General features: G+C 40.3%; 1 long non-coding RNA gene across 3 annotated transcripts in view; it reads left to right on the top strand.

Moving 5' to 3' along the window:
• LOC107983120 (uncharacterized) overlaps window positions 1–23,723 on the top strand; it is a 167,385-nt gene that overhangs the window by 110,164 nt on the left and 33,498 nt on the right. The window contains exons 3-5 of one of the 3 annotated variants that reach the window (XR_010006168.1): window positions 2,050–2,146; window positions 20,652–20,707; window positions 21,284–21,416. This is a non-coding gene — a long non-coding RNA (uncharacterized LOC107983120). The remainder of the gene's footprint in view (window positions 1–2,049; window positions 2,147–20,651; window positions 20,708–21,283; window positions 21,417–23,723) is intronic. The other 2 variants (XR_001730567.2, XR_001730568.2) reach the window with 2 other exon arrangements.

Genomic DNA, 23,723 nt, shown 5'->3' with positions numbered 1-23,723 from the left:
GAGGTGTAGGACATGTGGGACTGCATAATAATAATAATAATAATAATAATAATAATAATTATTATTATTATTATTATTATTATTATTATTTTATTTTTATACCCCGCCTCCATCTCCCCTGGGGGATTCAGGGCAGCTTACATGGGGCCAATGCCCAGGCAAATACAATAACAGACATAAAACAACATGAAATAACAGAAACCACGCGCAAATAAAAATTAACATAAAAGTAAAATAACAAACATTAGTAAAACACAAGTTATAACACAGCACTAGAATAATAAAAATGAACTGGGCAAAAGTGCGCTAAGAGAATTTTGTAAACAAGAGGTAGTTAAAAGTGCTATAAGATCATGGGAGAGCACCTTGAAGTGGGGTGATCCCTGTGGCTATATCGGCGAGATTAACGATGCAAAGATATAACAGATCAAGAAGGAATCGTTGGTACAAAATCAGATTGTAGTATAAAAGGTTAATCCTATGTACACATATGTAATTTTATTTTCTGTTGTAACCTGTGTATAATATACATTGTAAATTAATTGCTTCGTTTAATATTATCAATTCTGTGAACATTTGCTAGAATGATGCAGCACTACTAAAAATGTGCAAAAAATTGTTACTACTGAAATCTCCCTTAAATCATACTCAAATGTTGAAACACAACTCCAATGGACTAGGAGGTCAGGACGGAAATGAGAGGAAAAGATTTATTCAAAGGACTTTCCAGTGTTCAATGAAGGCACTGATTTCCAAAGGAAAGTCCTTAAGTAATAATAAGTGTGAATGAATACAGTAGAAATTAGCTACACAAAATTTGATTTGGATTTTGGAGTGACCTTTCTTTCAAAAGAATCTGGCTTTGAAAACTGAAACTTGCAAGAAGTGAAGGAAATAAACTTTTTATCCATGCTGTTTTCATGCTCCTCTCTCTGAAACACTCAATGGATTAATGTACCTCTTGTAGTGCAAACATTGCTGGATTTTCTATACAAAATGGGCACAGCAACTTACTATGCTTTCTGACCATTTTTCTGCTTTCATCTGCTCCCTTTGTGCTTCCACTATAACTAGATCTTCTCAGTAGTAACCAATATAGTTTCATTTCAAGCACTTTCATGGTCCATGCAAGATACATAGTTCTAACTTGGCATTTCATAATTGATAGCCTTCTAATCGCTAACACTATTCATGCAACACATTTGTTCAGCCAAGGATAGAATTGCCTCTGGTCAGAATTTATGAAATATATGCTTACGTTGTAATATTATTCTCTAGAATGAGGTAAAGCAGATATGAATTGATTCCATTGTGACTGAAAAGACACGTTTTGAAGCCTGAGGGAAGTTGACTGATCAACAGAGTTTCTGTGGAACAGCTAGTACACATACCAAGGAAACTGGATGCAAATTCCTATGATTAATTTATGCAGTGTGAATACAACAAAATTCGCAAAATCCTTTCTTTGTTAGTTTTAAAACACTTGAAAATAAAACTTGAATTTATTAAGGTGTAATAAACTTTGAGATTATCAATTTTAAAAGAATTAATTTTATTGTTAAAATTAAGCATTACTATAACATTCTGTGTGATGTTCCTGAATGTAATTGAAGAAACATTTTGAACAATATATATATTTACAGCACCATTCCCCACCTGGTTCTGCCTCCTCCACATGTATTATTCCTATAATCCACATCTATTTTAGGAAGTGTTTGGGGTTAATGCTCAATATATTTGAGGGGAACTTTATTCTGAAAGAATTTTACGCTAAACATTGGAGCCTAATGACAAGTGTTAGTGTAATTGTTAGATTTACACATTCAATTGAATTATCAACTCATCTGTGTTGATCTACCACCTTCCCATGACATGAATCACAAAATCTGGGGCCAGTTCACAGCACTGCTGTTTCAAACCTGCCCTGAATCCTAAGCAACTGATTATTCTCAGCCACAGTAATGACAGTGGTGGAATCCAGACTATCCAGTTTGGCTGATCCCTACTGGATGGTCACTCTTACCTGGTTGTCTTTTGTCACCATGGCAGGTGGTCATGGGGTTGATGATGATGTCAGCAAAGGTGCCCTCCAAAGGCCACAAACTTTCCAGGATTCCTTGGCTGCCTTGCGACAGAAACAGCAAAGGTAAGTTTTATCGCCTTTTCCCTAACCTACAGAGTACAGAGAAAGGCCAGTGGTGGCACTGGTCCATGTAGATAGTGGACTGGTCCACAATATCCCTGAAGTACTATCCAACTTATGATAATGCAGGATAAAATCAGGATACTTGATTTTATCCCCAACACAGACTGAAAGTCCCTCAATGTTCTATAGGTGCTCAGAAGTGACCTCTTGTCCAGTTTGGGGTATCTGACAAGTGTAGACAATCTCTCAGTGGAGTCTACTCTAATTGGAATTAATTAAAGCAGTTGATAGCACTCCTAAATAAATGTTATTGTTATGTGTCTCAGTCAGTCAATTCTAACTTAAGGCAACTCTATTGTTGTTTTTAGCATAATTTATTCAAAGGAAGTTTACCATTGCCTTCTTTGAGGAAAGAGAGTGTGACATGACTAAGGACACTCAGTAGGTTTCCATGGCTGAGAAGGGATTTGAATTATGATTTTCTTACAGCCTCTTCACATGTTCATAGAATAATAGAATCATAGAATCATATTATTATTATTATTATTATTATTATTATTATTATTATTATTAAACTTTATTTGTACCCCGCTAGCATCTCCTGAAGGACTCGATGCGGCTTACAAAGGCCAAGGCCTCAACACACATTATAACAATACAAAACAAAAGGCAAATTAAAAACAATTAAAACAGTATAAACAACAAGCAATAAACAATACGCTAATCATAGAGTTGGAAGAGACCTCACAGGTCATCCAGTCCAACCTCCTGCCAAGAAGAAGGAATGTCACATTCAAAGCACCCCTGACAGATGGCCATCCAGCCATCTGGAAGCATCATGGTGATTCCGGTGGTGCACATCTGGGGGTATGGGGAACCTGTTGCCCCATACACTGCATCACCTGATTCAGCCATGTTCCCATCTCGTCACCCGGCTTTCTCCCATTTGTCCAAAGCAACACGGGAAGCTGCCAGTGTTGCCGTAGTCATGGCATGCGCCAGTTTGCTTTCTCCTTTAAGACAGAGCCCTGCCAGAATGTTCAGTGCATCATATAATGGGAACTGGTGGACTTTGTCTTGAAGGAGAAGACAAACAGGTGATGAAGTTGTCCATCACTCAGACCATTACATCATGCCGTTACTGTCGGAACACAGGCGCCTTAAAGAGCCACACACACAATACTCAGTTTTAACAAAAGATTTATTGCAACTCAAAAACAGGCTCAGAGACACTTAACTGCAGTGTCTCTGACCAAAACTCAAAATATTAGCCCAAACTGGGCTCAAAAGGTAGAACGGAAAATAATCCGGATGAAATGGATGGATAACCTGGATTAAAATGCAGTCAATGGAATGGGCAGCAAACGGCGCTGAAACAGACTTCCTGGAAGGCAGCGCTGTACTCAGAAAATAAACAAAACTAGTCAAAGTACAAAAAAGAAGCAGAACAGAAGAAACAAACTAACGACGTCCTCAAGGTGTTTACACAAGCCTCAGTCGAGTCAAACCAGGAGCCAGGAGCAGAGGAAAGCCACACTCATGATAGCCAATCCAAAGGTAGTTTTCCGAAGAGGGTAACCAGAGCCGAAGTGAAGTCAAACCGAAGCCAGAAAGGGAGAAAGCTGCAACCGCAATAAGCCAATCCAAGCATCGTTACCAGAAGTCATCAAACAGAGCCCGTCACCAGTCCAAAGGTCCAGGAAGGGAGAAAAACACATTCATGATAGTCCAGTCCAAATCCAAGAATCACAGAAACCAAGAACGCCAAGCTGTAGAGCCAGGACTCAAAGCCCAACAGGAAAAACAGGCAGGGACAAACCTAATCCAAAACGACACTTTGCCTTCTGCAAAGGATCCCCATTTCAGACCCTACTTTTAAAATTACACATCATTATCTGAAGATGAGCTGGCCTCCACCCCATCATCATCTCCCACAGCTGTTCCTTCTCATCCCTCCAGCTCCTCCATCTTCTATCAAGACTTAGGTTTCCCCATGGCCCTGGTGTATCAGCTGTTTGCCAATCCTCCTGTCCCGAAGACCCCACAAATGCATCACTAGGAGTTGGCTCTGTGCCCATATCCCTTATTTCTTTTACCTTAGTCCAGTCCGATGTGCCCTTCCAATTTTCATCACTCTCAGACCCATCATCCCCAGAGAAACTCAAAAATGACTCCTCCTCTGTGGGAGCAGTAAGTATATCCTGGAGCTTCTTCCTCTCTCGTTCCTCATCTGATTCCTGCTCCCGAGTAACCCTCTTAGTTCCTCTATTCACATCCATCCCGTCTCCCTCTTCAATCATTGATTCCCCATCACTTGAAAACCCTTCAAACGTGTCTTCCTCAGAAGGTGCCATAAGTATCTCCCAGATAGTTTCCTTTGCTGTTCTTCATCTGGCACCTGCTCAAGGCTACCCCTTTTCCTCCTACTAGTACTTCTACTACCGTTAGTAATATTGCCAGCAGACTCAACTACAACAGTTACATTGTAAATTTCAATAAAATCTCTGACTAAACATACATTGCACCTCATTGTTAAATCTGTAATTTTTAAAATATCATTCTGTGATGATCTAGAAATGCCATTGACTCCTCTATATTTGATTTTTCCCATATGGAGAGATGACATTGTCCCCTCTATATCTGACTTTTTACATTTGGACCAAAATACCTGGATTTCTTCCCATCTTTTCCCCATTTTGGGAGAAGTGCATCATGCTCTTCCCTATTTCAAACATGTACAGGGGGAGTTGTCATCTAACAAACATCTACTTCCAGCCAGGACTAGACTGATTGTTACCCAGAGGCCAATTTCTTCAGCCATCCCTGGGCTGTGGGATGATCTGCCAAAAAAGGTTCATCAGCTCAAGATGCTATCTGATTTTAAATCAACAAAAAGACTAGTCTCTTCTGGCAGGCCTTACCAGATAATTTTTAAATTATGTTTTTAAAGTGTTTATTGATGGACTTTAATATGCTTTGTTTTTATATACCCTTTTAACTGATGTAATGTGTTATTTGCCATTGCCTTGAGCTGCAGGAAGAGGCGGAGAATACCATAGTAGTAGCAGTAGTAGTAGTAATATCTTTTCTTTACTCCCACTCTCTTCTTCAGTCCTTCAAGACCTGTTTTTTGTCAATAGCTTTCTGATACCCTTCTCTCCCAAGTACTATTTCACAACAGCTACATCCACTCCCAGCGAAGTGTGTTAATTCCTGACATCCCAGATGCCAGAAATATTTGCCTTTGTTTTCTCATTGGTTATTTGCAATTTTTTTAAAACACAGACAAAAGCAGTTCAGGACAGTCCAATTCATCCTGATTGGAACCCCAGTCTATAATAAGAAAAAAAAACCCAATAACAATAAGGTCACTAGAAACAACTAGAAACTGTTATAGACAGACCATTTGCAAAGAATGTTACATGAACAGAGAACATAATATTATGAAAATTTCCATCTCTTTTTCAGTGCCATTGAAGTGACAAAGAGGTTTGCATCCGATATACGCAAAAAAAGAAGAAGACATTTTAGAATTACAGTAGAGTCTCACTTATCCAACATAAATGGGCCGGCAGAACGTGGGATAAGCGAATATGTTGGATAATAAGGAGAGATTAATAAAAAAGCCTATTAAACATCAAAATAGGTTATGATTTTACAAATTAATCACCAAAGCATCATGTTATACAATAAATTTGACAGAAAAAGTAGTTCAATACACAGTAATGTTATGTTGTAATTACTGTATTTACAAAATTAGCACCAAAATATCATGTTATATTGAAAACATTGACTACAAAAATGTGTTGGATAATCCAGAACCTTGGATAAGCGAGTGTTGGATAAGTGAGACTCTACTGTATTAGAAACCCTGAAAAAGGGAGCAGAGAGCAGGAGCAGAGTTTGGATGCTACAAACTATTTTACTATATATTCTAAAATACACATATGCACCAATTGGTAAAAATATTCTTAGCTAGATGAAGCAGATAATAATCAGCCTGCCCCAAGATACACTGGCCATCTGTGTATGAACTAGAATTTTTTCCAGACCACCTGTGTCCTGCCAACATACTTTCAATTGATGAGTGTGTATGTTTTCATAGGCTAAACATTAGGTTTAACGTAGGTTAAACATTAAGTTTTTCTTTGTTATTGATAACAACTGCCTGTTTGGTTGTTTATTTTGCTAAATTTCATCTGTCTGTCTGTCTGTCTGTCTATCATCTATCTATCTATCTATCTATCTATCTATCTATCTATCTATCTATCTATCAGCTATCTATACCTATCTATCTATCCATCCATCTATGTAAAACAGATTCAAAGTGGGCAGGTTTATACAGGGCTAGGATTTTGTATGTTGGTTCTTAAAAGCCTGGATTTGAATCCTTGAGTAGTCAACCATAATGCTGAGTTGGGCATTCTTCCCTACCTCTTATTTCATTTTACTAGTGATTTTGTTTTAATGAATTGTTGCTTGTATGTATGTTGGATTTTCTGTCCCATATGTAAGCCACCCTGCGTCCCTTTGGGGAGATGGTGGCAGGGTATAAAAATACAGTTGTTTTTGTTGTTGTTGTTGTTGTTATCTCTCCTACCCTCTTTTTTATGAGAGATCCCTGTTTAGTTGGCAAGCACAACACAGCCTTGTCCTTGCACTAAATAGTAATAGCTATTCATTTGGCTAGTGAAAATGAGGAATAATGTTATTTGAGTTGCATTTTGATGAATTTGCCAAAAATTGCACAGTTGCACGTTGGGGATGGGGGCAGCTTGAAGTTTGCTTGAAAAACTTTGGTTGTTTGTAATAGGCACAGAAGTATTGGACTCAAATACACATGATACTAGAAAATATTATAAAGGTATTTGTTGAGGATTCTGTATTTGTTGAGAATGCTGGGTTATCAATGAGAAAAGAAATATTGAAGATTGCTAATATAAATGATCACTGCAGCAAGAACTATCTATGTCCAGAGATGGAAAGAACCAGATATTCTGATACACAACAAATGGCTGATAAAGATATACGTATTAGCCAAGATTGAGAAATTGACAAGATTGACCAAGGAGAACCTTCTGATCTAGAAGTATGATATTAAAAATAGAAAGGTAGAAACAAAGTAACATTTGAAAGGAGTAACAAGTAGGAATTTAAAATCAGCAGGAAATGAGTGTGAGGCTTGTAGATTAATTTGAATAGATAACTGTTTAGAGTGTTTAGGCTGTATATAAAGGTGTGCTAGCTGTTGTAGTTTAGTTTTATATATAACAATAAATGATTCTTGTTTCTGGTTTTTTTATGGTAGTGGTTTTTGCTTTTTTTGTTTTTTTGCAAACCCTATTGTTTTGTCCTTTCTGTTTTGAATAAAAATTATTTCAAGAACAAAAAAACCCATGTTGGGTATGGTTAGGATGGAAAAAAGAATACTGAGAGGGGAAATGAGAGCCAGAACTAAAGATTTCAAAAGATGACACATTGAGGAGAAGGCACACTTATTTTCTACTGCTCTAGAGACTAGGACATGGAGTAATGGATTCAAATTGCAGGAAAAGTTATTTCAACTAAACATTAGGAAGAACTTCTTGGTGGTAAGAGCTGTTTAACAGTGAAATATGCTGTTGTGATTTTCCAGTAAATCCCTTTAAAAAATAAAAATAAGAAGCACTCTTGGTATTTCAAGAGATTTTGGCAATTTGCATCAGTCAAGGCAGAACTTTGTACCCAAACCCAACACAGATGTTCACCCCTGCATCAGAGTCCCCTTAGAGATGGAAATACATTCTAAAATATTCTAAAGGTGGTTGAAAAACATGTTTTTGAATTTCAGAAAACACTGAATGTGGAGAAACCTAGACTGCTAAGAAATTTCAGTTAAGAACCTGTTCTGAGCAAAATTCACACTTGGTTTTCTTTTTGTTTAGGAAAATGCTTTGTTTTCTGTGCGGAATGAATGTTATGTAACAAATTATTTTTCCTGCACAGAGAATGTTATCATTGGAGAGTTCTACGCAAAAATCACACCTGGCATTTTTTTCACAGAAGTCAGCTTTATGTGTGTGTCCAGAAAATTCTGTTTCCTGCAAGAAATAGCCACTTGGAAATTTAGCAATGAGTAACTCTCAAACTGCATAAGTGACAGCAAAAAGAAAATAACTGAAATTATTTATTGCTTTTTTGAGAACAATTACACCCCTAACCCCCTATGTTGCATGTCATGGCATTCTGTCAACCTCAAAAGGAATTTTTGGAGACAACTCTAGAAGGCTGTGATGAGAGAAAGGGGTGCAAAGCCCAGAAAAATTCTAGTTTCATTTCTTGGATTGAAGCATCTTTTAGATGACTATTTAAATTATTGTCATATATAGAGGTAGATGCATGCTGATTGTTAGATTTTAAGATTTTCACATTCTTGAGGACATCTTGGTTCATAACAGATTTCATCTTACAACAAATGAAATGCAGTGTGGGATGGTGAAGCAAATGTTTTCTTTTAAATATAGTCTATTAAATATGGAGAGTTTTATTTAGAATTATTATTTTCAATGGAAGTATCTTATTTTAATAAGGCTATGTTAAATAATGTAACTACTTGTACACTGCTTTGAGTGCCAGGAGAAATCTGACCTAGATACAGTGAAAATAAATAAAAAATAAATAGCCATGGATTCTTATCAGATGCAATCAACTTTGAAGTTCTCACGTGCCACTTTCTATTTGAGATACAGACGCTGCATACCATCTGCTGATGTTTATTTTCCCCCCAGCCAAAAAAAGCCTTTATTTAAGTCAAAATCCAAGTGACAGAATCAGAACAAAAGGAAAAAGGGCAGTAGAACTACATCTGAATGAATTCCAAATATGACTTCTGAAGGCAGACAATATAAAAGCTATAATCTTAGTATAACCCCCACACTGTTTAAACACTGTAATTACTTGACATCTGCTGGAAACTCTGCTTTTCTATTGGATAACCTTAATTACCCTGTGATATTTCCTGACACTCCCCAAAATATGCCCCATGGATAATAATTCATTCACAGTTCGGGCCCCATTATTAGCTACTAATTCAAATAATCCAGACAAAGACAATGAACAGATGACCTTGAGCGATTACCCACTTGGTAAATGGGATTTATTTTGTGCCTTTTGAGAGATACTACTGCTCCCCCCCCCCCCACCTCAACCGACATTGTTAAAACAGCACAGAAATTAGTTCAAAAGGAAATGCAGACCAAAGAGATACTCAACAAAACGCAGAAGGATCATTCTCTTCAATATCATTTTTAATTACACCACTGAAAATACTTTCTTCATATACTTTCAGTTTCTACGGTTACAAAGCAAATAATCTGTCTTCCTGCCCTCCCCCCCTCCTAACACATTAATCCAAGAGGAAAGAGATCAAGAAGTATGTTAGGCTGCCAACCAATTTATCCTTGGCTGTAGCACGATTCTGTTAAGAAGGCTTCCATGGAAACCTTTCTTAATCCTTATGATTTGGGCAAATCATGTCTAGATCTCAAAAAAGGAGGAAGTTCCCAGTAACAACTAACCTCCCATCTTCAGTGATATCAGTAGATTGACCACCAGCTTGCTGGCAAGCAAACACAAGCTGGTGTTCTTACTGCCAGAAGCCTTCCTGAGCAAGGAATAAATTAAATCCTGTAACTAGTTGCAGTGGAAGAAAGACAAAGGGAACAGGAAAAGGGAAGGTGAATGTTTTCTTGCAGTTTTGTTGTCAAAGCCAATATGCTCACATAGGACTGGGGTTGTGGAAGATAATCTTGTACTTCTCCAGATGTTATTGGAGAGTATCGTCCAGCATTTCCTCCTGCCTTGGCTCTGCTGACCAGAGTTGCCAAAATTTGTAGTTTGACATCTGGAGGATTGCATCACGGGAACACATACAAGGTGTGATGTATAGGAATGTTGCCACTATCGCTAAATTGTTTTTTCATGTTGGTTTTTCTCCTCATACTCCTCTTTCCCATGAGACAATTTATGATTTTTGCAGAGTGTATATGTTGCATGCACTGAATGAAAAGCATTTATCAGCAGGAGGGTGGACAAACCAGAAGTTTGGGTTTCATTCTATGATTACAGTTTTAACCCCTATGCACAAGGATGCTATGTTTTGGTCCCCCAAGATCATGATTTATTGTAGAAGTTCCCCAGAACTAAGCCTATACTGAAGGGATTTAGTACAGTAAGCCCTCCACATTCACTAGGTTTAGGGATACAGGATCCTAGTAAAATTTGGGAAAAAACAAAAAAATCAGGACTCTTTTTAACCTGAGAGAACATATCTCTAGGAACCTCTAGTTCCTCCAGCAATGATCAATGGTCATCTTCTGGCAGAAGCTGGCCATGGAATTGCACTAGGGCAGTGGTTCTCAACCTTCCTAATGTCGCAACCCCTTAATATAGTTCCTCATATTGTGGTGACCCCCAACCATAAAATTATTTTTTTGCTACTTCATAACTGTAATTTTGCTACTATTATGAATCGTAATGTAAATTTCTGATATGCAGGATGTATTTTTATTTACTGGACCAAATTTGGCACAAATACACAATACACCCGAATTTGAATACTGGGGGTTTGGGGGTGGGGATTTTATCATTTGGGAGTTGTAGTTCCTGGGATTTATAGTTCACCGAGAATCAAAAAGCATTTTGAACTCCACCAACAATGGAACTGATCCAATCTTGGCACACAGAACTCCCATGACCAACAAAAATACTGGAAGGGTTTGGTGGGCATTGACCTTGATCACCTACATCCAGAAGAGCCCTGTGGACTCCAAGCAATGATGGTTCTCGACCAAACATGGCACAAATACTCAATGTGCCCACATATGAACACTGGTGGAGTTTGGGGGAAATAGACATTTGCATTTGGGAGTTGTAGTTGCTGGGATTTATAGATCACCTACAATCAAAGAGCCCCTTGAACCCCACTTCCCACACAGAACCCCCTAAAACCATCAGAAATATGTTTTTCTTTTTTAAAGTAAATTTTTATTGAGTACAGGTTATTTAAAATAGGTTAAAAGTTTTGAAAAAGAAAAGGGGATGTAAATGAGCATAAAACATAAAAAACACTTTGGGAGAAAAAAATGAAAAAAATTGAAAGGAGGAAAAAAAGGAAAAAGAAAAGAAGAAAAGAAAAGAAAAAAAAGAAAAGGGAGAAGTTCCAGTTCTCTCCACGGTGGTCTCAATTGTCCTTTCTATTTTCTTTTATGCCATTGCTTTCCCCTCTTTAGTATCGTGTTTGGTGACAATGTCTCTATTTTCAGTAAAGTTCAATTATCCATTTTATTTTTTATTGTTGCAATCTTAGTGTCCAATCTGTTTTATTCTTGTGTCCCTATGGAGATTTGTTTAGTAGTTGAGTTAATCTGTGTTTTCTGATGGTCTTTGGTGACCCCTCTGAAACCCCCTTCATGACCCCCCAGGGGTCCCAATCCCCAGGTTGAGAAACACTGCACCAGGGGATCTAGAGATCCTGGAGGAGTATGCTCTCTAGGAATCTCTAGGTCCTCCAGCAAGAGTTGACCATAGAATCACACTAGAGAACCAGAGATCCACAGAGAAAACATATTACCGATAATCAAATCCACAAATAATCAAATCTACAAAAGGCAGACCCGCAAACGTGGTAGGCTGATAGTCGTATTGCCATATTAAGATTGTAAGGCTTCCGAAATCTCACTCCCTTGCTAGTTACAGATCCATTGGGCTTTTTTTTTTCTTTTGCCACAGAAGTTTTTTCTTCTTCTCACCAATATAACATCTTAGGATAAAAAAGAAGCTCCCACAACATTTCAGTTAATCATAATTCAACTGGAGTGCTCTGGTAGTCAGTACATTTGGTGGGCAAACGGATTAGAATTTTCATTGGCAATAAGGAGTCCCGGTGGCAAAGTGTGTTAAAGCGCTGAGCTGCTGAACTTGCAGTCCGAAAGGTCCCAGGTTCAAATCCCGGGAGCGGCGTAAGTGACCGCTGTTAGCTCTAGCTCCTGCCAACCTAGCAGTTTGAAAGCATGCCAATGTGAGTAGATCAATAGGTACCGCTCCGGCGGGAAGGTAACGGTGCTCCATGCAGTCATGCCGGCCACATGACCTTGGAGGTGTCTACCGACAACGCCGGCTCTTTGGCTTAGAAATGGAGATGAGCACCAACCCCCAGACTGGACATGACTGGACTTAACGTCAGGGGAAACCTTTACCTTTTTAAGGACTGCTAGAAGTGTACATTAAGCCCAAACCTGGGCCTGAATGATAACCTTCTAATCTGGCATAAATCATAAACTGAGCAAATTTCTTCACCTTCTCAACTTAGCAATTCTTCATTAGAATTCGCAACTAGTTGATGGTAGAGGTGCTGTATGTCTTGTCTCATGTTGAAAAGTGCTGTTTCTATTTTATAAGGGCAATTAAAGTAGGCATTGGAATACTTAACAGAACGGCTAATGCAAGCAATGTGATGCCTAAGACAAAGGACAACAGGACACATCCCTTTGTTCCATGTACAGAAGCCAATGGGAAGTCAGTTGAATCTTACTTCAATACTGTCAACAGGCCTGGGTCCTCCACTCCAGCTGAAGGCAGCAACTTAGCTTATTGGATATAGGACACATGCCTTTGCCATTTGCAAGAGGGAAATACACAAAGGGTTTCAGGCAATACAGGTGAAGGAAAACCTTTGCTACTTGAAAGTTAAAAGGTAAAGGTTTCCTCTGACGTTAAGTCCAGTCATGTCTGACTCTGGGGGTTGGTGCTCATCTCCATTTCTGAGCCGAAGAGCCGGCGTTGTCCATACACACCTCCAAGGTCATGTGGCCGGCATGACTGCATGGACCGCCGTTACCTTCCTGCCGGAGTGGTACCTATTGATCTACTCACATTGGCATGTTTTCGAACTGCTAGGTTGGCAGGAGCTGGAGCTAACAGCAGCCGCTCACGCTGCTCCTGGGGTTTGAACCTGGGACCTTTCAGTCTGCAAATTCAGCAGCTCAGTGCTTTAACGCACTTTGCCACCAGGGTTCCTGCTACTTGAAACACTGGTCTTATTCTGCCTAATGGTAGGGCTGTCCTGAACTTTGGCGTGGGAGACTAGCATGCTATTAGTATCTCTTCTGCAGCCCTCCGCTCTGTGACCTTATTGGAGGACTAGCATTGGTTCTAATGTTATTTAATTCCACTAGTGCTCAACATATGGAGGTGACCTTGATTTGAAACTATCATGATTTGAAAGATGCCTTCAAGCTTTGTCCCTGTTTTGTAAGGGCCATCCTGAATCCCCCTCTGTGAGTTCTTTTATGGATAGTATTTAAAAAAAAAAAACAAACTACAAAGTCCTTACTTATTGGGATCTACACCACCATAGGCAATTTCTATTTCACAGGTTTTCATTATGCTTCTAAAACCAAGGAATGCATTAACTGCATCCTGTAATTTATTTTTCTTACGTGATTAATATGAATGTTTACAAAAAAAAAAGTACAGCAACCAGGAAATATATTTACATACTAGAGTCAAAACTACAGTTTTGCATCAATGATTCTATTTTTGTTGAATATTCAGCTTCTTTGACCAAGCCTTGAAGTGAACATAATGCACAGTGAGTTCATTTTATGAAATATTTATTTCTAAAATGGAAACACAGGCTGATTTATTAATTAGAAGTAAGGCAGCCCATGTATGTGGAAAAGACAAATGTTAACCTTTTATTGTGAATCAAGATATTTGCAGTATCAAGGTGCTATACAAAATCCCAGAATACTTGTAAAGTATCTACACAAACACAAGATGGTCTATGTACAAAGAAAATATGTCCAAATAGCATATAATATTATTAAAGTTCCCCGTACAAAGCTCAATTTGGCTCAGTACTGCCAAATTGAGCTTTGTACGGGGAACTTTAATAATATTATGTGCTATTTGGACATATTTTCTTTGTACATAGACCATCTTGAGTATCGAGGTGCTGCCATATCCATGGGCTTCCATGGCTTTCTGATGCAGGCAGTCCATGAGTTACAAACATCCGACTTCCAAATGTCTCATAGGTAAGAATGGGGCTGAGACTACAGGAAGTGAAGAAGAACTTACCCCTCGGAAGGGAAATTAATTCCTGGAAGGGTTAACAAGGGGAAAAGGTGTCTCCACTGAAGTTTTATCACCAATCCTTGTTTCCACAGCAAATCAATTTTTCAAAAATCCAATTATCACAGGAATAGAAAGTAAGAGGAAAACTTCTAAACAAGAGCACAGATAGCAAAATAAGCACCACAGGGGTGTTAACCCTTCCCTATGCTAGCCAAAGCTATGGAGCTACACTTTAAAAATGTCCCTGTTCCAACTAGCATACAAATTCAACTTAAGAACAAAGCTACAGAACCTATCTTGTTCACAATTTGGGGACTGCCTGTAATTATTTTCAGTCTATTAATTGGCAACTCTGAATAAATTAAATAGGAGCTAAGAAGAACAGTTAAGCTAACAGAATAAACCTTTCAGCCCAACCCTCTTTGTCTTATGTACAGGAGAGGCTCTATCCAAACACAATCTGTAAGAAACTAACATACACATTTTGAGTGAAAAACCTTAGTTCTTCCTGAGTTCTGAAAGCATTGTGCTGCTTACCATGGGATCCACAAGTCAGCTAGTTTAAGTTCAAATGAGAGATTTTGTGTCTGGGGAGAACAAATAGTGGAAGATATCGAACATTTTTTGATTGACTGCCCAGCATATGCTGAACTTCGACACAGATATTTTCATCCATTACTATCTAATTTTAGGTCCCCTGACAGAAATGATCTTCTGACAGTCCTCTTGCAAGGACAAGAAAGATCCACCATAATCAGAGTAAGCCTTTTTATCCTGAAAGCTATCAAGAAAAGAGCACATTTCCTGAAAGAAGTATCAGGAAAATAAGATTTTGACGGCAAACAGAAGGTCAGCTGCTGTCCTCCCATCCTTTTTGCCTTGTTTTTATTTATGTTGCACTTTAAAATGGTCATATGACTGGTCAAACAAATTAATAATAATAATAATAATAATAATAATAATAATAATAATAATAATAATAATTAGTTTTAGTTCAGTGGGGAAAGTGGTGATGTGAAAGAAAATATCACAGAAAGTAGTGGATTTTTATCCTAAAGAAAAGACTGAAGTGTAAAATCACCCATTCTTCCTCTGGCTTCTTTGAATCCCATTACTGTTTCAGTGGCTATTCACCTTTGACAACTGTCAGAAACCAGTTTAGTTTTTCCCAGGCAACTAGCAATAACTTTGGTGTTGAATTTATAATGCAATCTCACACCATTGTGAGTAGATATGATTTTACATGTGTCTGTATTTCATACTGAAAAAGTCTTTTGGGGTGAGGGACTCACTGTGTTCATACTGGATGGAGAATCCTGAGAGTTGTAATACAAAAAGATGATTTAGCATGCTTCACTGAACCTGTGTTGTCAACATAATAAAAAAATGCATTAAGGGGCAAATGTCAAAATTTAAAGGCACTGCTAGTCTTCAAAAGGTAACATTGTGTGTGACCCCATCAGGCAGAAATGACCTCATCACATGGGGCCTTTTGTCCATCCTTGGGTGCTGTTGAGATGAAGCCAGGACAGAACCCACCAGAACCCATCATGTGACACAGGGCTACTTCTGGTGGGGCTTTGTCCCGGCTACATCTTAGCAGTCCTTAGAACACATGTTCTCACTAAGTATGCCAGGGACAACATGAGATCAAGTAGGAGACAGGTGGGAAACCAGGTGAGATGGGATGGGCAATGCAAGATACTGCCCTACGGTTCCCCCACTGCCCCATGCATTTGCCTCATTGACCGATGGATTCTCCCACTCTCCCCGGCGAAGGACCTCAATGTGATGAGGTCCAAAAAGAAACTAAATACAGTAGAGTTCTGGTTATTCGACATAAACGGGCGGGCCGAATGTCGAATAACTGGATCTGACGGATAATAGGGAGGCCCTATTATCCAGCAAGCCGGTTGAAGGAAGTGTCCCGTGCACGTTGCTAGGTAGATAGCAAGCTACCTAGCAACGCGCAGGGGCGCTTCTGCCCTGCCTCTTGGGAGGTGCCCGTGCACGTTGCTAGGTAGATAACAAGCTACCTAACAACGCTCAGGGGTGCTTCTTAAGCCGAGTGCTAACCGCTCCGCCCCTTAGGAAGCGCCCGTGCGTGTTGCTAGGTAGCTTGCTATCTACCTAGCAACATGCACAGGCGCCTCCCAAGGGGCAGAGCAGCGAGCACTCGGCTTAGCAAAGCGCCTGTGCGCGTTGCTAGGTAGATAGCAAGCTACCTAGCAACGTGCATGAGCGCCTCCCAAGGGGCCTGGGACGTCGGATAATATGGAGTGTCGGTTAACCAGAAGTCGGTTAACCAGAACTCTACTGTACTAAGAAATGGAGAAACTCTAATATAAATGTTCATATGAAGACCCTTTAATCATAAATCCATTCACATAGCTCATGCAGCCTCTTTCTGACTGAAATAAATTAATCAGCCTGTTAGGACATATTGGTGTGCCATAAACTCCTCTTATTCTGCTGTGAGAAATTAGCTTATAGAATAGCCAGCCAGTCATTCAAAGGCTTTCATGGGCCTCTCATCCACCAAACAGGCTGCCTCTTGCAATGCTGCTTTTCATCTTTCCCGTCTGCTTCTGAAATATCTAACCAATTGGCACGATTGCTTCCCTCAGGTCATTGAGACCATTTTGAAGAGTTCTGGGTTCCTACCACTTCCCTTAAAATTAAAAAATGACACAATTTTTTATAGAAATGCTCTTCATGGTAGAGAGGTACTTTTGCCACATTTTGGACCCTGAATTGTTTGGGACACGGGAAAGTTAAAAAAAAATCAGGAAGTAAACATGGAAAGGAGGTGAAATTGCCAGCTTGTATAGCAAGAGATACAACTCTCTTAAGGTCCAATGGGATCAGATGTGGCCACCAAAGCTTGACAGTTTTCCACAATTGAGTTAAAAACAAATTTAACCAGTGTTAAAAACAAATTTAACCAGTGTTAAAAACAAATTTAACATGCATATTTCCAGTTGCAAATGTTATAATTGAGCATTTTGGTGGGTGAAACATTCCATCAATAGTAGTGTAAACATTCTTCCCACAGACGGTCTGGGACATGAAGACCAAAACAAGCTCCTCAAAGACCACACTATAATGAGATTTCTTTCACTTCCTCATTGTGTACAGTTGTCCCTACTGTTAGTACAATCAAGCACTGAGCAGATTTTTGCTTAGGATATACTTGAGGAAAAGAAACTATTGTTGATTGTACATTTTCTTTCCATCACTTCTCTGATATGGAGAACTGAGTGAGGCGCATCTGGAATAGATACTCAGAAGATACCAGTATCAGCAGAAGGACACTTAAGAATTTTCCTCTTCTTCTCTGTGTACCAGTGTGAACCTTGAATAGATCAAATTCCTTCACAGATTACCAAGTCTGGCTTTAACCCATTGTGAGTTGTTCATAATCATAAAATTCCAGATCTCTGGTACGGTGCTTTCTAAAACACCAGCTAAACAAAGAAGAAGAAGAAGGAAAGTAATAAGAGAAAATATATCAGCAATCGACTACATGGCTTTCATGTTTACTAATACCTAATAAAAGTGGAACAAAGGAGCTTTGGTTTGTTCAATCTCCATCACTACACACACATGCACACCGATCCCCTGTTCTCTGACTCTTCTCCAGTGCATAGCAAGACAGGGTGTCCTTTGGCAGCCAGTCAGTACAACTCAGCTGTCTCCCAACTAGATTGGATCTGACCCCTGTCCAAGCCATTTGAGTCTGAACTGAACGATGTGGCTTGTCAGATCAAACTAGGTTAGCATTTCCTCGACTAAGTGGGGGAAAGAACAGGGATCAAGCCAGCTAAAAAGCACAGAGAGCACAGAGTATGAAAGCAACCAAGAGAGGATTTTATCTTCTCCTTGGAGATATTGGTGGAAGGCAAGACATATCGGAGGGGGTGTATTTCTTTCTACCATTTCCTTCTTTTGCGGGAATTTAGATGAAGCAAACATTTGCAAAGTATATTCCAATCTCCTAGAAGGCTGAAACCAGAAGCAATCCTTGAAATCTTGGAACAGGATGCTAGTTATCTGTCTATGAACTAAACATGACTCCAAAATACCTATGAAAAACTGGAATAACTAATAATAATAATAATAATAATAATAATAATAATACTTTATTTATATACCGCCCTATCTCCCAGATGGGACTCAGGGTGGTTTACAGTCATAAAAGCAACACAAACATTACATAACAACATAATACACATTATTAAAGAAAGTAAAATAATTACAATTATAACAATAAATCACACTTACATGACCAGATCAAGGGGACGGGAACCATAAACCCAATATATTAAAATGTATCATTTTAGGCTAGGGAAATCTTGTGCAATATATTCAGGCTCAGAAATTGGCGGTAGTCCAATGTAATTACTCAAAAACCTGCCGACACCACCAGTTCCTTATGGAAATTGGATAATGTAAGGGATTGCCTGATCTCTTTTGGCAATGCATTCCAGAGCTGGGGGGCCACTGCCGAGAAGGCTCATTCCCTCGTCCCCACCAGCCGCACTTGAGACGGTGGTGGGAGCGCGAGAGAGCCTCCCCGGAAGATCTCAAGGTCCGCACTGGCTCATAGGAGGAGATGCGATCACGGAGATAGGTAGGGCCCGAGCCGTATAGGGCTTTATAGGTCAAAACCTGCACCTTGAATTGGGCCCAGCAGTTTATCGGCAGCCAGTGGAGCTGCGTTAATAGGGGCATTGTGTGCTCTCTATAGCCGGCTCCCGTTAGAAATCTGGCTGCAGATTTTGACACCTTGCCTGTTTATATAAACCATTATCACTATGAAGAGAGAGTTTATTTTCATTTCAATGTCTTGCTAGAAATAGAGATAATTCCTGGTTAAGGGTAGGGATGCATGATAATATTTATAAGGTTTTTTAAATGTGCACATTTCTTTGTGACAGAAAGAATTGGAAATGAAAACATTTTTGGTGTGAGAGACAACAAAATGAATAGATGACAGACCCATAATAATAATCTGTCAAAGTTTTACCGGAGGCGTCCAAATGGTTTTAATTTAATAAAACCAAATTAATTCAGAACAAAGCAGGGTTTGCTCCAAATTAATTAAACACCTTGTAAGATCCAGATCTAAAGGTCACACGATCCCCAGGCCCAATCCAGCCAAAAGGGCACCTTCCCTCTCTCCCAAAACACCTAAATAACTCTAAAAAATAAATTTAAATTTACCTGGACACTATTATGTTCCTTCTGGTGTAAGGAAATTATGTACCAGAAGACAGGGAGCCATGCTCTCCCCCCATCTCCTGACACAACAACAACAACTCTTTATTGATTAGTCAATTTTGACCATATCAAAACATGTGAGACATACAAAACGTACACACTTACCCATACATACAGTAAAACCATGTATAGATACAAAGCATCCTGGCCTACTAGCCTACCAACCCACTCCTCATGTCAGGAGAGTGTGAGGAGGAACATAATACTGGCCAGGTAAGTTTAATTTTATTTTTAGGGGTTATTTTGGGGGACTTTGGGGGGCTGCATGTCATTCTGATTGTTATCAGGATGGCATGTAGACAACCCCTCCAGCCGACAAAGCCCAGTTTTTGAGGGGCTTGTGAGGACTCAAGCCCACACCAAAGTGGGTTTTTAAACCCGCTTTAGCATGAGTTTTAGTCCAGTGTGGAAGTGCCCTTTGAATCCTTCAACTCTGAAAAACTTAGGCAGGACCCATGCTACCATGACATTGAATAAGCCTCACCTCAGATACTGGTGAAGACAAGGTGAGAGGGTTGGGAGAGAGATCTGCCACATAATAATAATAATAATAATAATAATAATAATAATAATAATAATAATAATAACAACAACAACAACAACTTTATTTTTATACCCCGCCCCATCTCCCCGAAGGGACTCGGGGCGGCTTACATGGGGCCTTGCCCGATACAACAATATAATAACAACAACAAAACAATAAAATAAATATCCCAACAATAAAAACATCAGCATCAATAAAACAGTCATTAAAATCAACATACAGCATAAAATGTTAAAAACAAGAGACTAATACACAGATCTAGGCCACAGATCAGCTTGTATCCAGAGCTAGACTACTGCCCTAGGTGTCATGAAGGCTGCTGTACTGTTGTCAGTGGAAAAGCTTCAATATACAGTCACATTGTTTGATTTTGGCCATTTTCATCATTGTAGCCCTTTTGGCATGGAGTTCAACATTGTGCTGGTTTCGATGTAATCATCCAGGCTCATTATAATCTTGCCTTGTTCAAGTCTGGCCTAGTAAAGTGTGAATGAGCATTGAGCTAGCTTGATCTTCCTTCTTCCCATTCATCAGATCCCTCCTTTTTATCCTCTTTTATAGCTCTGAGGCCTTTGGCTGAAGTTTCAGGACCTTACTATGCCTCTTTGGATTTCCAGGTAGGGAGAAAAATCTTTGGATAAGAAGCGGTACCTTTGTAAGGTTCTCTTGTAGTTTCATGTGTGCAAGATTTTCCGATAGTGAAGAGATGAGGCTGGAGAAAGATATCTCTCTATCCATTTTCACATTAGAAGCAAGGAAAGGAGCAACAGAATTAGGACTAATAAACCAATTTGTTGTTCAAGCCCTGGCAGGAACATTGATCAAAAAGTTGAATGAATCCCTTGATATATGAGGAAATCACCAGTTGTTCCACAGGACTAGTTGGCACTGTGCTGTGTGTCTATGTCAATGTATTTGTTTGTGGGATCCTGATTACACAAATATTTTAGTGACCAAGATATAATTCCCTCTGTAAATTACTTACTGGAAAGGCAAGACAGCATGTTTTAAATAAAATGCAGACATATTTTGAAAACTTATTTTTTTAAAAATTTTAGATATAAATTTGAAATTATGCACTGGTTGTTTTAATATATATTAGAAAAATGTGTTTTAAAAATACATTGATGTTTTAACTGAGTTATATGTTTTTAACTGATTGTATGTTCTGTTGTTCTCCACTTCGATGAAAGGGGAGAGGCAAGCATGATATCATCGTCATCATCATCATCATCATCATCATCATCATCATCATCATCTGTTTCTAGATATATGACTATTGCCTTACTGTCTTGAAAGGTAGCAGTGCTTCTACAAGCATTTTAGGTGTGTGATGAACCATGGGCCTTGTAGTCCTGCTCAGGACATTGTAATCCCTGATGAAGATGAAAACTTGGGTTTTTTACCTTCCCAGTCTGAACTGGATTCCTCTCAGCCAGATCCTTCCCAGGCAGATCTGGAAACCTTGCACCTGCAAGAGAGTTGTGCCCCAGAAGTATGTCAAACAACCCCAGAGCCTACTTCTCCCGTGTTCTTGCGCCGGGAGTTTTGTAAACAACAGAGAAGTTTGGATTCAGCTTCGCGCAGGAGTGCGAGGATAGCAGCTAAGAATGTTGCCAATTAACATTGGTTCTCGTGAGAATCTTTAAGGAGTTTAACATCTGGTCTCAGAGTTTAGCTTTCGTTTCTGATTCCCAGAGAACCGCTTTGGTGAGAAAGTTGGACTCTATATAGGTGTTTTGCCCGCGTAGCAACTTCGCGGAGTCAATTTCGTCAGCCTACGGAGCGAGTTGTGTCTGGACAGCGCGCTCCGATTCAAGCCTCGCTTCAGCTCAAGCCTTGCCTTGCTATCCAGCCTTCGCCTTGCTTCCCAGCCTTTGTTTACCTACGGACTTTGCCTTGTTTCCCAGGACTAATCCTTGCCTTGTTTCACGGATTTTACCAAGTTATTCCACGGACCTTGTTCTTGTTCTTAGTTACCTTGTTCCACGTTCAAGCCTTGTTTCAAGTATCAAGTTATTTCCTAGCCACGCTCAAGTTTTATGGACTAAGGACCTTGTCATCTCCCCTCACTTTGCTTGGCAAAGTGAGTGTTTCGGTTATTGGATTACAACTTTGGACCTTAATATTTCTTATTGGACATTGCTTTTTTGGACTAATTCTGACCTTTCCTGAAGGGTCTAATTCTGGACTATTTTCTATACTTGTTTTTATTAACTTTATATATTCCTTCAATAAAGATATTAGTTAGATTCTGGCCTCTGTGTATGGTTATTGGTGCCTCTGCCGCCTGGGTCGTGACAGTTTGACTCCGCCACCCATAAGCACCAACTAACCGAGGCCAGGATGTCTACCGGAGCCGCGCCGGCTGGACAGCCGCTCAGCTACACCATCAGCAAGGACGAAGTGGACCGCATCCGTGACAGACTCAACGCGCAGGATGGAGAAATAAAAGGGTTGAGGGAGCGCGGAGTTCGCCTCCCGGCCATGGCGTTGCCTACCAAGTTTTCTGGAGAAGCTGCTAAGGTTCATGTTTTCCGCCGCCAATGTCAAGCTTATCTAGAGGCCCGTGATGCCGAGTTTCCCCAAGAAGACATCAAGGTGGCGTGGGTCTACAGTCTTCTAGACGGACCAGCGGCTAGCTGGGCGACGGCCCTGTTTGATCAAGCCTCCCCCCACCTAAGTTCAGCACAACGCTTCTTGGATCACCTTAAGGAGACCTGGGGAATCGAGGACAATTTGGAGGCAGCCGGTCACAAACTCCGGCGCCTCCTTCAAGGAGACAGACCCATGTCTCAGTACATAGCCGAGTTCCGCGTGCTGGCCCACAACACCGGCTGGAACGATGTAGCCCTCAGAGGACAATTTCGGGAGGGTCTCAACATTGAAATGCTGGAAGAAATCTCCAAGGTGGATCCTCCCCAGACCCTCGAGGCACTCATTGATCAATGTTTACGGGCTGAAGTCATGATTGCCAACAGGAAACAATGGGTTCGAGGCCAGGGTGGTAGAGCCGGGGCAAAACCCCCCGCTCCCGCCAGTGTTCAGCCACGTCCGGTGTGGAGACCCCCGCCGCCAACCCCATACCCCAGAGGAGGCGAGGAGGTGCCGATGCAGTTGGGCAATGTGCGTCCCAGACTAGATGCCGCCGAGAAGGCCCGTCGTCAACGCTTGAACCTCTGCTGGTACTGCGGGAACGGGGGCCACTTCGCCAGAGAGTGCCCAGCCAAAGGGAAGCCTGCCGCCCGTCTTGCGGCGGCGTCCTCCACGGAGTCGAAGGCGTCTGAGCCGACTGGCACACAGCCGGCGGGGGAAGCCAACGACCGGGTGTAGAGAGGCTCGCCAACCCGGTCAAAAAATCCATCCAAGAGCCGCCAACCGGGGTCCTGTTCCTTCTCGTGGTCACATTATGGTCAGCAAAAAGGGGACCCGTCATGATCCACGCCATGATAGACTCTGGAGCTACCAACAATTTCATCGATAGAGAGTATGCCGACTCTCTGGGATTACAATATCATGATTTCAAGAATGCCCGTGTGGTGCAAGCCATAGACGGCCGTCCCCTCAAGACGGGCCCCGTAAGCCAGTGGTCGGAACCCACCAGGATGTGGATAAGGGAACATATGGAAGAGA

The sequence above is a fragment of the Anolis carolinensis genome, chromosome 4, assembly GCF_035594765.1.
Source record: "Anolis carolinensis isolate JA03-04 chromosome 4, rAnoCar3.1.pri, whole genome shotgun sequence".
NCBI classification, from domain to species: domain Eukaryota; kingdom Metazoa; phylum Chordata; class Lepidosauria; order Squamata; family Dactyloidae; genus Anolis; species Anolis carolinensis.
This window is presented reverse-complemented; position numbering and strand designations above follow the sequence as displayed.